The sequence below is a fragment of the Leptopilina boulardi genome, unplaced genomic scaffold (genome assembly GCF_019393585.1).
Source record: "Leptopilina boulardi isolate dan_hultmark-lab unplaced genomic scaffold, ZJU_Lbou_2.1 LbouV2_126, whole genome shotgun sequence".
NCBI lineage: Eukaryota > Metazoa > Arthropoda > Insecta > Hymenoptera > Figitidae > Leptopilina > Leptopilina boulardi.
In genome coordinates, this window is record NW_026137670.1 from 319,716 (window position 1) to 333,925 (window position 14,210).

The following is a 14,210-nucleotide window of genomic DNA, read 5'->3' on the forward strand; positions in this document are numbered from 1 at the left end:
ACAACTGCAGCTGATAATTGATCATTAAATAAAAAATATAAAATTAATAAAATGATAGTAGAAATTATACGTACCTATTTAAAAAATAGAAAGTAAATGAAATAACACCCAAATCATAATAAATTAGTAAAATTTAACAAAACACAATAAACAAATTTTGATCCAATTTTTCACTTTTATTTTTTTTTTTTTTGAAATTTTTTTTTAGAAAATTTCATTATTGTGTTGAATTAAATTTGAAAAAAAGGTAAATATAAATATCCCTTGATAATCTTGTGTGTACAAATGTGTGAAACTTGTGTCAAAAGTCACGCAATTTTTCTTCATTGAAATCTAGGATTATCATCGTCACGACATCAATCACTCAACGTGTTAGAATAAGAGAAAATGAACCTTTGATTTCATATTATGTCTCTCAATAACATGTGGATGAAAAACAAGGGGAGTTTTTGGGACTTTACTGTATGTTATATAGTATAAAAAAAAGTAACATCTGCCAATCTGATATCACCTGGTGATACTTTCCTATTTCTAGCAATTTATTACCCTTCAGACACCTCTCTCTCTCTCTCTCTCTCTTGAAATGTTATAGAAACAAAACGTTTCGTGACGCTCGATTCGAAACACACGCTGTGTGTGTATTGCTTTTGTTTTTTTTTATCATTATTATTATTCTCTTCTGGCATTGGCCCTAATTAAACGATAAGATCTTAATTATTGTTCGCTCACTTTGGAGCAGTATAAAACTTGCAATTGTGTGCGCGTGTGTATATATGTTTGAGAGAGTTCATTATAGGTTCACTCAATAGCAAAAACCTTTCGTATTCGGGTAAAACCCAACGTGTCATTAGTGCAAAGGGCGAAAATTCACGGAACTAATATATTCCCAACTTTAACAGGATTTTGCCTGAAAAAAAAACGAATTCTCCTGAATTAATTTTAACTCATTTTTATTCACTAGACAGAAATTAATTACTTGACTGTAAAAAAAAATATGAGTTAAAAAAAAATTATAAATACTAAGTTTAAAAAAGTAAAATTAAATATATATTAGAAAAAAAGTAATAGAAAAATAATAATAATCATAACAAAAGTAAAATGGTAATTAGAATAAAATAAAAAAAATAAAAGGAGAATTATAATGAAATAATAATAAAAATAATAAGAGTAATAAGAAATAAAAATAAATATTTACCGTTAAATAAAATAATTTGACGCAACAAAATAAACTCAACTTTTCTCTGGGATTGGAGAGACAGTATAATTGAAGGAGGAAGAGAAAGCGATTCTTACGGACATTTGGTTTCTGATGAATATGAATATTGAAAGAATTTAATAAACTATTTTCCAAGATATTTTCTTTTTTTTGATCCCAGATGGAGGTTTCGCGTGTTTCGAAATACCGGTATTTTTTTGGGAATATATATCGAAGACGAAACAATTGATCATATACGTACGGAAGCAATATGTATATATGTGGCAATAATCAACGTAAGTAACGGTAAATGGGGTTCAATACAGGTGGTTGATAATTCCATGATCAATGGCGTGGTGGGTGAAGAGTCAAATACGTTCGACAGCATATATATATATATATATATATATATATATATATATATATATATATATATATATATATATATATATATATATATATATATATATATATATATATATATGCCACAAAGTCAAGTATATAACTTCCTTTCTGTTTCATCAGAGTCTTTTTTTTTTGTAAACCGGAAACTGAACCGATGTCTGATCATCACGCGAAACCTCTTTTGTCCGCCTCGATACGGGAAACAGATCATATGTATACATATATATATATATATATATATATATATATACACTCTTTAGACCACATGACGATCGGCCACACGTTTTGCAAGACAGACTCAAGATGCGCGCAATTAGACCCCCTTCAATTATCTCGTGCACGTCTCGTTATTTATTTTATTGAATGTCCTGCCTCCTTATTTTTATTTATTTTTTTTCTTTGATGTAAATAACTCTCCTTCTGGTGAATATATATATATACTTGTCAGAGACAGAGGGTTGTTTAAATACAAAAGCAACTACAAAAATAAAATGAACAAATACATTGCCGGAACACTGAAGTCAAAAAAAAAAAAAAACAAAAAAAATCTTTAAAATCCTTTTTAAAAAAAGTTAAAAGAATCGATTTCCGATCAATTCAATTTGAAAAAACAGGAAACATTTTGTGGGTGCTCGCGATCTTTTTAGGGCAAACGAAAGTTTTTATCGTTTACAGTTATATATATTTCTTTTATTGTCGAAAAAAAAAATAAGGGAACTGTAATCAATGTTACACTTTATTAAAAACTTTTTTTCACTTTATATAGTATATTGTATATTTATATTTAATTTTGTAAAAAACATTATTTATTATCAAAATAATTTTATTTGTTCTTGAATAAATAATTAATATTCATTATTTTCAATGTGTGAATAAAATTATAAAAATTATTAATTTCGGGTGAAAAATGTGTTTATTATTGATAGGAGAGTCATTTTCTATTGCCAGAGGTGTATATATTGAAACTAACGTAACTGTCAAGGAATGTCCTTTAGTCATAGAGATTTGCATAAATTGCATTGTTATAAACCGGTGATATTTTTCATTTACATTCTAAATTGTCAATATATTGGTCATTATAAACACGGAAATGAAATGTATATATATATATATATATATATATATAGAAATAGATAATTTATTGCTGACCCATTATTTTATAAATCAATATTGTAATTTTTCTATTGTAAAAAGTTTATGAAAATATTTAGCGATAATTCTTGTGAAATAAAAGTTTCGCTTTATAATAACAATATATAAAATTCGTTTCATTGGAAATTGAATATTTAGAAAATATGTGTGCACAATCGCGCGGGGGAGATATTAAAAAAAAAAATATTAAAGACAACAGTAATAATAATTTGAAGGGCAATACGAAGTGAAATGATGCGAAGCGCGTAATTTACGTGCTTACATGGATTCAGGCGGCGTTTAATCCTCTAACCAAGGAGGAAGAAGAAGAAGAAGAAGAAGAAGAAGCTGGCGATTATGAAAGTTTTAGGTCTCAGGTTATAGACTCTTGAAAACGTTAAAGGGGCCTCTTTGTGATATCAATTAAGTATGATTTGACCCCTCTCGCGTTGTATATGCGAGACTCCCACCCCCTTTTTTTCTCCCTCTCACCCCCTCGGGTAACCCACTCCCTTATAATTTCCTCCCGAATGCACCGTGAGAAACTCGCCTTTAACACGCACGCATAGTAGAAATTCTCCTTCTCTCATTCCATTTAATCTCACACTTCTATTTCTACCAATTCACGGAAATATGCGCCCCTACCGATTAGCAACAATCGCTTCTTTCTTCTTTTTTTTTAACACAGCCGTGTGCATCTTCAAATTGGCAAATTTGGAACCCTAATTGGCCCATATGATAAGGCCCAAATCGAAAATTCCTTTCAATTCTTTTTTTGTTTCTAATATTTTGCATCATTATATATATATATACCAAATTCCTATCGAATAATTGAGAGATTTCTCTTTAAAAAATAAAAATTGGAACCTATATATTTGTGAAAATTTTCTAATGTGAGAGAACACAAGGGAAAGTAATTTTCAAGAATGTGATATTTTTCTATATAATATTCATTGCAAAATATAATCACTTTCGCTCGAGAGATTTTAAAGTTTTGACTCGATATAATAAATCAATTCACCATATGCAGGACGCGTTTTTTGTTTCGAGACCGGTTCGCGAACCACATCCGGTGAAGTAAAGCTAGTAGGTGAGACAAGATGATTTCCGTGTGATGAGAGAGAGACGGGAGCCTCTCATCGCTGGGGATTTCAAAATGGACGTGTAAGGTATATCATGTAGCTTTATTGATTACATTAACACGAGGACATGACTTTATGATGAAACCTTGCTCTCGATTAACATTTAATTCACCTATTATTACTCAAAAGAACATAATCTCAATTTGGAAATATTTTATTAAAATATTTTTCTATTAAAATATTTTTTTTTTTTTTATTGAATTTTTATTCACTATTTTATCAAAAAAATATTTCTTTACTAATATAAAATATCGGTAAATCGTAAATTGATACGACAGTAAAATATAGAAACTATTTTTCATATCTAAAATCAGTAACAAAATTTCTTTTGACCCGATTTTTTTATAATTCATTTATAAATAATATAATCAAAAAAATGTTTTTCAGAAAGATATAATTTATAAATTCAAAGAAGAAAATAAAACGCTCGCGCTTTTAAAATTAGAACAATATACAAATTACTGACACACAATATGTATGTTTTGTTATAAATACTAATTTCGCGAAAGAAAATAAAAAAAAAGAAAAACGAATAAATATTTAAATTACAAATTGTCGATAATTTTTTATTTGAAAAGAAATAGATAAATTGCAAAAAAAAAAATATTTTCAAAAGTATAATAACCACAATACAAAGTGAAAAATAAACTATTTTCTAGAGAAAAAAAAATGGAAAATTATCGCGTGTAATAGTAGAGAAAAAAATAGAATATAAAATGACACTAGTAACGATAAATATTTATTTGTTTTTACAATGTACGTTCCAACTGTACATATATATTTATCAATAACTATATAATTCTTTGGGAAAATGCAAACAATATATATATATATATATATATATTCAGTTAATCAAAAATTTGTCTAATAATACTGATTAATATCTACAATTAGAAAATTTATTGATTAATATCTGTTATATATTGTTTCAAAAAAAAAGAAAGAAAAAATTACACGTGTCTGTTATTATTAACCTCAAGCCACGATTCATCAAACAGAGATAATTTATCTAATCATGTATATAAAATCCTCATTAAATAAAATATAATTTTAAATCCTTTTTGAGTTTATACAGTTGTGTGTATTAAAAAAAAAAAAAATTGATGAAAATTAAAATATTTAAATTTAAAAATTTACTTATTCTCCAAAAAGAAAAATCATTTTGAATATTTACCAATTTTTATAAATCAAAAATGTTTTATTCATTTCTTTTTTTTTAATTCCAAAACAATTATACTTGAAAAACACAATTAAATATAATTACTTGAGAAAAATTATGTATTTAATTTTTCATTAAAATTTCAAAATGTAACTTTTTTTTTCTTTAGTAAAATAATTATATGTGCCTAATTAACTTTTTTAATTATATTTCTTTTGCGCAGGTTAAAACATTGTGAGAGAGAGAGGAGTCCTCCAGCGCGAAATGTAATCATCGATTACTTTTAATACTTGCAAGGGCCCAACAAAAAAAAAAGGTAACTGATAATTTTTTTTTTTTCAAGTTAAAAATTATTTTTTATCGAGAACATACAGGAGTGAACATAATTGCGAACGTGAATGCGTGTACACACGAAATTGTTCGGCAACCATATTTGCGTCTCTCGACCAATCGAATCGCGATTTTGCTGCGCTTGGTTTATATATATATATATATAAGTTAATGGCCTCGAGTTGTTATTGGGCCCATTATAATGTCACGTTGTGTGCTTCTTGGTAACGATTCTTACCGAAGTAGGGTTACATTAACTACTCAACCGTTAATTAATCATTATATTGACTATACTAACTATAGTTAAAGATTACATTGCTTATATATATATATATATATTGTGCAATGAAAAATTAAAGTCACACCATTATAAGACCAATAATCTTTCAAATAAAATTAAAAAATTATCAATGGATATGAGGGAAAAAGATATACTGTAAAAGTACTCGAAATGAGTATACAAAAAATTATATATATATATCGATGTATATAGATCAATTTAGATATTATTCTCAGATATCGATCGAGATACTTTTGCCGTGCGCGCACAGATATTACGAAATAATTTTAAAATACGGGAATACGATCGAATTTGAAAATTATGCAAAACTTGCGCGCCCCATTATAAAACACTGTGCGCTTACAAATTATCACATTGAATTTATCATTAAATTTTCTCTCTTCTAAATTAACGTTTCTTCTCAGAATGAAAGCATACTTATAACTTTCTCTCAATTATATTCAATAGTCATTATCAAATTTTATACTCCGCCAGTAAATATTATTGTCTTTTCACGCTTCTTTATAATATAATGAAGTGTCATTAAATACAGTTTATAATAGTAGGGACTTGGCTTTTTAAACGCGATCATTTCCCAGGAATATTTTCAAATATAGAGGGATTATTTTCCAATTAATTAAACTATATGGACATATATTTATTTTCAGTGACACTGAAACATACCTATTGTGTAATTATTTTTTTGTATATATATATATACTCACAAACATCCGTACAATAAGTATAGGTAGCTGTGGTCAACTCACCTGTAACAATAACAAAAAATATTCTTATTAGACATTATAATTAAAAGATTTCATTGAGATAAAAAATAATTTTTTAATTTTTAAAGTAACACGAAAAAAAAATTACAACAAAGTTTTAATTTATGTCTATTCTAGAATTGGAGTCAATAAATTTTTTTCCGTGAAAGTAGTTGTAATTTTAAAATAGACAAATTTAAGCCTCGGGAAAAAAACGAGTCTTTTTATACCCCCATCGTAATGTACTGCATTAGTGTAAAGGGAACATTAAGGGACATGTGAATTTTTTTTTTTTTTTTTGCGAGATAAGTTGTTTTTTTTTCCTATATATATGAAATGTTGAGCTATTGGGTAAATTTCATCATCTAAAGGAATAAATGACTCTTGTCGTGTGCGCTACTAACGGGACAAAGCAATGCAAAAGTGTCAGAGAGTGTGTGGCTCGCCTTGCCGATAGGAAGTATTTTTTTGCCTTGACGTCTAACAACGTCGACGGCGACCCGTTAGGGTGGCTAATGACAAAATCAATGCGACATAATTAGACATGGCGGCTACTACCTCTACCTATCAACCTACCTTCTTGCCAACCTGTGTATATGAACAACCAAGACAAATTATTGTAAAAACAATTCATCAATCAATATATATATATATAATATAATTCCCCTTCATATAAAATTTTAATCACTAATTCTGAAAATGTTAAATTTTCCAAAAAAAAACATAAAAAGAGCACAATAATTAATGATCTAGAATGATGCTGTGACAAGTGAAAATAAATAAATTAGCAAACAGGAAATATACGTTAATTATGAAATAAATCTTTGACGCTGATTAGCTGCGCGTGTAATTTTCCTGAGCTTTAAAAGGGCATTCGTTAAAGCATTGTTTTTAAAGATGGAAAAAAAGAGCCGTTAATTTTTCATCTCTTTCGCGCGCGCAAACGTGTGTGCAACCAAGAGATAACTATGCAATGTGCTAGGATATATCCTCCCGCGTGCCTCATTAGCTCGTTGCTTGGTTAAACATTGGCTGTTTTTAATGGCGGCACACGCACTCATGCTCGCGTTTTCATACACCTCGTGTGCGCGCCGCACTATATATCTTTTTGCTCCTCCTCCTCCTTTCACCCTTTCCCTCTCTCTCTTTCTCTCTCAACAACAACAACAACAACTATAAAACCCTTTTGTGAACAACATACCACAAATATATATATAATGCACATGTTATATACACACGTGCTATATCGTATATTATTTGACAAAAAGGATTTCAATAGCGTTTGCCTTTGTAATAAGTTTTCTACACTTTGAAAAATCCACTTTGCAAAAACTTTTACACAAAGCATCTTTTTAAACTACTCGATATATACGGAGTTTTAAAAACTTAGAGAAATTCTCGCGAAATTAGAGCGGAAGAAATGAATGGTGCAACAAAAAAAAAAAAAAAGAAGTGAAACACGCATTCTTATCAATGTTACTATACTATATATGTGTCCGCACATATTGTATGCATGCATTTAACAAAGTTATTATTCTCATTGAAGAAGTAGTTTTTTTTCCGAAGCAAACTTTGTAAAAGTTTCAAATGCGCGTGTTTTATATAAAAAATTAAATTATTGTTCAAGTTTTTATATCTGGTGAGTATATATATATAAGCTTTTATAATCGTATATGATTATGGAATTAATTAGAAATTACTGCCAAAATAGTTGAGAAATTTTTACTGAACTATAGAATATTGGTTACTGATAAAATGATTGCACCAAAGAAGATTATTGGTTTTGTAAATTGAACATAGTTATCAAAAATTGTTAATTCTGACAGGATTGCGCTAGAGTCGGCTAGGCCGTCTGGGATTCCTGGGTCCTTAAAGACTATACTCCCGATGTAAACAAAGCTTATCTACTTTCCCGCGAAAACACTACCAGCATAATGAAGAGGCGGTGATTTGGCAAGCCTCCTCACTACCGATGCACCATGAGGAGCGGGTATGGAAAAACTGCCGCTGTAAGGTCCTTAGGAACCAAAGCGGCGTGTTAATTCTGACAGTAATAAACCAAAAATTTTTGGTAACAATTATTAAATGCTGATTCTAAACCAAAATCAACATCTATTAGTATAAACCATTATCGGTTGCCTCAAAAATGGTTGCACCAATGAAATTTCAGTTAATAACACTATTTATTTCCTGTACACAGAAAATTATAAGGTATTAAAATAAGCTGCAACGCTTATTATTTTAATCCAAGTTTGCTTATTTTAATGCCAAAATGGATTAAAATAAGCAAAATTGGATAAAAATAATAAGCGTTGCAGCTTATTTTAATGCCTTTTAATTTTCTGTGTACTAAACCATTTTTATTGTTATCAGTACTAAACCAGAAATTACCAATTAATAATTTTTAACAAAAACAGTATACTGAACCATTTTTTTATAGCTTCCAGTACAACAGTACAAAACAGTAACTATAGTCATCAATTTTAAACAACAGCACAGTACATTTACACAGAAAATTTTAAGGTATTAAAATAAACTGCAACGCTTATTATTTTAATGCGCCTTTTAATTTTCTGTGTAATCAACAGTACAGTGCCAATATTTAATTTCCGATATCACACACTATCAACGTCTTTACATGAAATATAGTGAAGGGTTCTTGTGGCCTTTTTTCCCCCCCTGATCAAATGGACGCCATAAGGAAAAGGAGTGACTTAATTTTCCGTTAAGGCCTAATGGCCAGGCAATTAATCGACGCTTGGCTAATCGACGACTTGCTTGATATATATATAAATATATGATCGCAAACTTTGTGTGCTAAGCTAAGCGATATCAGACAAGGGGTAGAAGGGGGTTTATAGTGACAACGTCACCTTTTGCGATTCCTTGTGTATATACAGCACGACTTAATACCGACGCGTCTTCTTCGTCGTCGTCGTTTTCTGGCATATTTTTTTTCCACCAGCGCACGACAAAAGAAGTTGACTGCGATTAAAAAGCTTTCAGGAGTGCCCTTCCCATCGTTATAGAAAACTTGTTTACCCTGTCTATGTGAAAGATTGTGTGTAACCGTTTTTTAAATGAGTGCGTGTACAACACACGCTTATATATATATATATATATATAGGATTACAGACTCCAACTTCAGGTTCATTAGGATCGTTAAAAGTATTATTACTCAATAAGAAGACAACTGCTACTATTATTGAAACTCAAAGAATATTCCTCTGATCGTTACCTTGCCTCTTTTCTTTCATTATACATATTTAAAAAAAATATATTTGTAAATGAAAAGACACTTTCATGTTTTAAATTTTTTATTACTAATTTTTCAAAAAATTTTTTTTTGTTTTTTTTTTTAATACAGTTTCTTAAAGATAGTCATTATATATTTTTTTTTTCTTGACGACAAGTGGAATATATATTGATTCTCTTACTTTAATAATTATACTTGTTAATAACGGAAACACTTGTTTAGTCATATAATAAAAACTTGAAAGTAAATATTAAAACTTGAAAGTAATAATAGAGCTTTTTATTATTAGTATTTTTTTATGAAAAAACACAATGAAAAGGAATAACTAATGTCACAAAGTTTAAATAATTTATAAACTTTTTTTCAAATCTAAAGTTTCATTTGACTTGGGCTGAATAAGTTTTAACTTGGTTGGGGTATATAGAGTCAATAAATATTTCACTTATGTTCATAATCTACACACTTTTATAATTTAATTATTTTAGCTATTTGCACAATAGATAGCAAAAAAAAAAGTTGTATTAAAAGAAAATGAAATAATGTTATCAAGTTAAAAAAAAAAGAGGGGATTTTATAGAACCGGAGTGGATATTTATCGATACAGGAAATATTGGTGGACAAAATGTAGGGTGAAGCCACACTGATTCGAATGATGACCTGACACCGGATATGACACTGACCGCAAAAACTTGATAATATATTGTCTAAGTGCAAAATATAATATTCAAGTATAATTTATCTATACTACTTTCTTTATTTTATGAGAATATTTTTATTTTACTTTTTTTATTATTATATAATTTACCTTTTTCTATGTTCACATTTGGAAAATTCAATGAAAGAGATAAAAATGCATTATATATATATATATATATATAGATATCAAAAAGTTACGAAGATATCCTGACTTTGTATAATGAATATTTAAAGGATAATTATGAAACGCTATATATAGATTTACAACGCGCGATGCAAAAGTTCTTCGAAAATGTTTAGAATTTCTCCTATACCTATAATTTCAATTGAAAAACAAACTGATGTATCTGATATATCTGAATAAGAAATATTTAACCCCGCACATTTAATTTTTAATAACAATTTGAAAATTCTTTCAAAATCAATATTCTTATTTTTAAACATATTTTTGAGATAAAAAAAAAAACGAAAAATTATTTCCAGTTATTAAAAATAGAACAGTAATGAAAAAAATTTCAATTCATTAAAAGGTAAATTACTGTGTGGCTAATGTATATAATTTTTAAATATATACAAAGAAACGAAGTATATTGAAAGTACAAACCAAATAATGTAAAAAAAAAAAAATAACCGAAGATTTTATCTTTCACGGTAAAGTACGTGTGATAGCTAAAGCAACAATTACGCAATTGCAGTAACTACAACGTCAAAGTGTAACTTTAATATTCTGTGTGTGTTTTTTTTCCATGTACTATACCACTTTTCCAAGTGCAAAAAAGATTAGTTTACAAAGGAGAGAAGGTATAAAATTATTGTCAATAAAAGGGTTAAGTAAATATGTAAAAATCACAAATATATATAGAGAAAAAAAGAGTCACAATCGGTGCATGTCGCTGAAATATATATATCGACTTGTAAAATTAAAGAAAAAGAAAATTATTGCATATTATGGCGGATGGTTCGTGGTAGAACCTGATCAATATATAGAGCTTACTCTTTAATTTCTACTTTTTTTTTTTTAATGCCCCAGTTGCCTCTGGCAATTCTCATTTTATATGCACTTTATACACATCTCCATTTTCAATTACAAATAGAGTTTATAGTTTAAAATCAATATATGATAAAAAAAATACAGGAAAAATTTGTTATAATTGTTTTAAATATTTTTTTAATACAGTATAGTTTGTACTGCAATTACCAAAACAAATTCAGTCAAATTGAAGAAAATTGATGAAGGAATTTTATTATTATATATTCTTTGATTCTAAAGCCATCTATTAAATGGAATGCGAAAAGCGCGGCTAATTAAAATCAGTATAATGACCCGCTGAATCGATTACATGAAGCGCAGGTCTTTTGTGCCAAGATCGGCCACTGGTGACAAGGCTTTATGTCCCGTTTAACGACTCATACATCTTTTATTGTAGCTGTGTGGTGCTTGCGATGCGGGCTCATTGTCTGGCGGAATTATTACTAATTGGTATTCGTCCTTCGGTTAATCGCGCACATTGCCGCTCTGTCGTTTCTATACCACGATTTTCTTTACACTCACAAAATATAATATATTCGATTAATTCTCGCAAACAAAAATATGAACAATATTTTCGATACAAAAAAATATTGATAATAAAAATAATTTTCCAACTTTCAAAAATAATTGTTCTCCCATTAAAAAAAAAAAAAAATTTGATTCAAAATTATTTCGAAAATTAATTGGTTCAAGTAAATATTTATTTGATAATAGTCAAGTGGAATGAATCAAATAATTTTTTTTTGCAGTGATATAATATTGTTATTTAAACAATTTGAGAATGGGTCAAAGAAGAAAGGAAGAAGATGAAGAACAAGATGTTTTTCGTGAGCGATGGTGTGAAAAATTCGTGTGTTAGAGAGAGGCAATGAGTTTTAATAGAGCGATGTACTCACAGTGCATAGATACGAAGTTGGATAGGCGGAAATTCAATTATTCATGTACTCTATTATCCGACACGCATGCATGCAGTCAAGGGAATATATATAGCTATAGTTATACTATAAATGCATATATATATATATATATGGTTGCATGTAGATCTTTTCTTCCCGCAAGATTTTCATTCGATTCATGCGCGCGCGACACATTCAACGACGAGGGTAATTTCAAAACATTCATTATATTGACTATGAAGCACACATAGGGAAAAACTATGAGAAATTATTCAAAATATCTAGAAATCATTTTTTTTATTCATTTAACTTCTTAGTAAATTTTATTATTAAATTAAAATTATTAAAAAAAAAATGATTTCATTTAAATTCAAAAATTTTAATCATAAATTTATCAGAAAATTATTGTCCTTGTTTACTATATTTGTGTCCTGTGTGTGAAAAATCGAAGTTTAATAGTCACTGGACAGCTCTCATTTAGATTGAATGATAAGCACATTGTGAACACATCATGTTCAAGAAGTGGAAAAGGAATGGGTGATCGGAGAAAAACGTTTCCTGGATAGATTCGTGAGGGGTGATCTAAATTGTTGGACTAGAGAAAAAAAAGGGGGGGGGGAAGTCAAGATTATCCGGTTGATCCGAACAAAAAGGGGGTGCGAAGAATGTCAGTATTTTCGACAACAAAACCATCAGAGGGTTATTGGTATGGCTTTCTTTTTTTTTATCAAAAGCAACATCTCTCCACTGGTTTTCTCTAAATTCGTCTCGAAAAAAAAAAAAAAAAATTTCCTAGAGAGTGAGAGAAAGAGACAGTTCTTAACATTCTTTGACACCTGGGTTGAAAATTAAAATATATACCTAGAAAATATCCCGCTAAGAAGACACAGATCTTGATTATATTTCTTAAACAGAATGTATGCAAACAAAGCAAATTTATGTCCATTTTCTTCTCGCGCGCACCTATTATATTTATTTTTCAGAAAAGAAATTTTTTTTTCAAAAAAGGTTCTTGTCAATGGTTTTTGAGTGTTAAAATTAAACTTGAATTGCATGGAAAAATTGGAAAGTGGGGAAAAAAAAAAAAAAATGTTAATTTCAAACAAAACAGAAAATTTGTAGCATAAAATTATTGAAAAAAAAAATCCCGAAGATTTTATAGTTTCTTTCTTTGTTGTAAATTATTGACGTGTGGGATAGAAATAATTAATTTGTATAGAATTAATTGGTGTTGGTCCTATCTCGACAGAATCAAGGCGTTTTCCTAATGTGGTTTTAACATCGAGCAAACTATGCACAGTCATCCTTGCGAAGATACTTTTATAATACAGGGCCTGGTTTTGCCCATTCTCAGACCAACGTGACTGCACGCTATATAACCCACGCGTAATCGTGATTTTGAATCTTGCGGATCTAGAAGAGAAAGAGAGAGAGAGAATCACCATCGGTGTAGGTGAAAAATATTTAAAAAAATTTTTTATTACTCTCGCATCTTTATTTAATTTGCAAAAAAAAGGGAATAAAAAATAAGAAGAGAAAATCAATTTAAAATTCAAGACTTGATACTTGAAATTCATACAGCAATTCCAACTGATAATTTGCCACTTCCATGTGCCATTAATCGAGTAAACACATTAACCAATCATCATTTATATATACAAGGCAACTTGAGAAAACTCGCGATGATTAATTTCCCCCTTGGTTTAAATATCAAGAAGTAATTAGAAATGTTCGTTTCTTCATTCGTTTTCAAAGTGTATATATCCCATAAAGAAGGCGTAATTATCGTTTCCATTAATGATTTCTAAGAACTCACTCAATATATAGGTAAATTTTTATAGTTTCTAACCAACACAGCTGGATATATTTCTTTTTTTATATTCGATATTTTATTTATTCCAGGGGTGTGAAACTATTTATAATCTT

At 28.8% G+C, this 14,210-nt stretch overlaps 1 protein-coding gene and 1 long non-coding RNA gene across 5 annotated transcripts in view; one reads left to right on the forward strand and one right to left on the reverse strand.

The window, feature by feature from the left end:
• The window catches only part of LOC127291159 (uncharacterized), a 196,504-nt gene that overhangs the window by 130,820 nt on the left and 51,474 nt on the right, over window positions 1-14,210 (forward strand). The window contains exon 9 of the long non-coding RNA XR_007844554.1: window positions 5,256-5,348. This is a non-coding gene — a long non-coding RNA (uncharacterized LOC127291159). The remainder of the gene's footprint in view (window positions 1-5,255; window positions 5,349-14,210) is intronic.
• The window catches only part of LOC127291152 (zinc finger homeobox protein 3), a 127,630-nt gene that overhangs the window by 98,080 nt on the left and 15,340 nt on the right, over window positions 1-14,210 (reverse strand). The window lies entirely within an intron of this gene.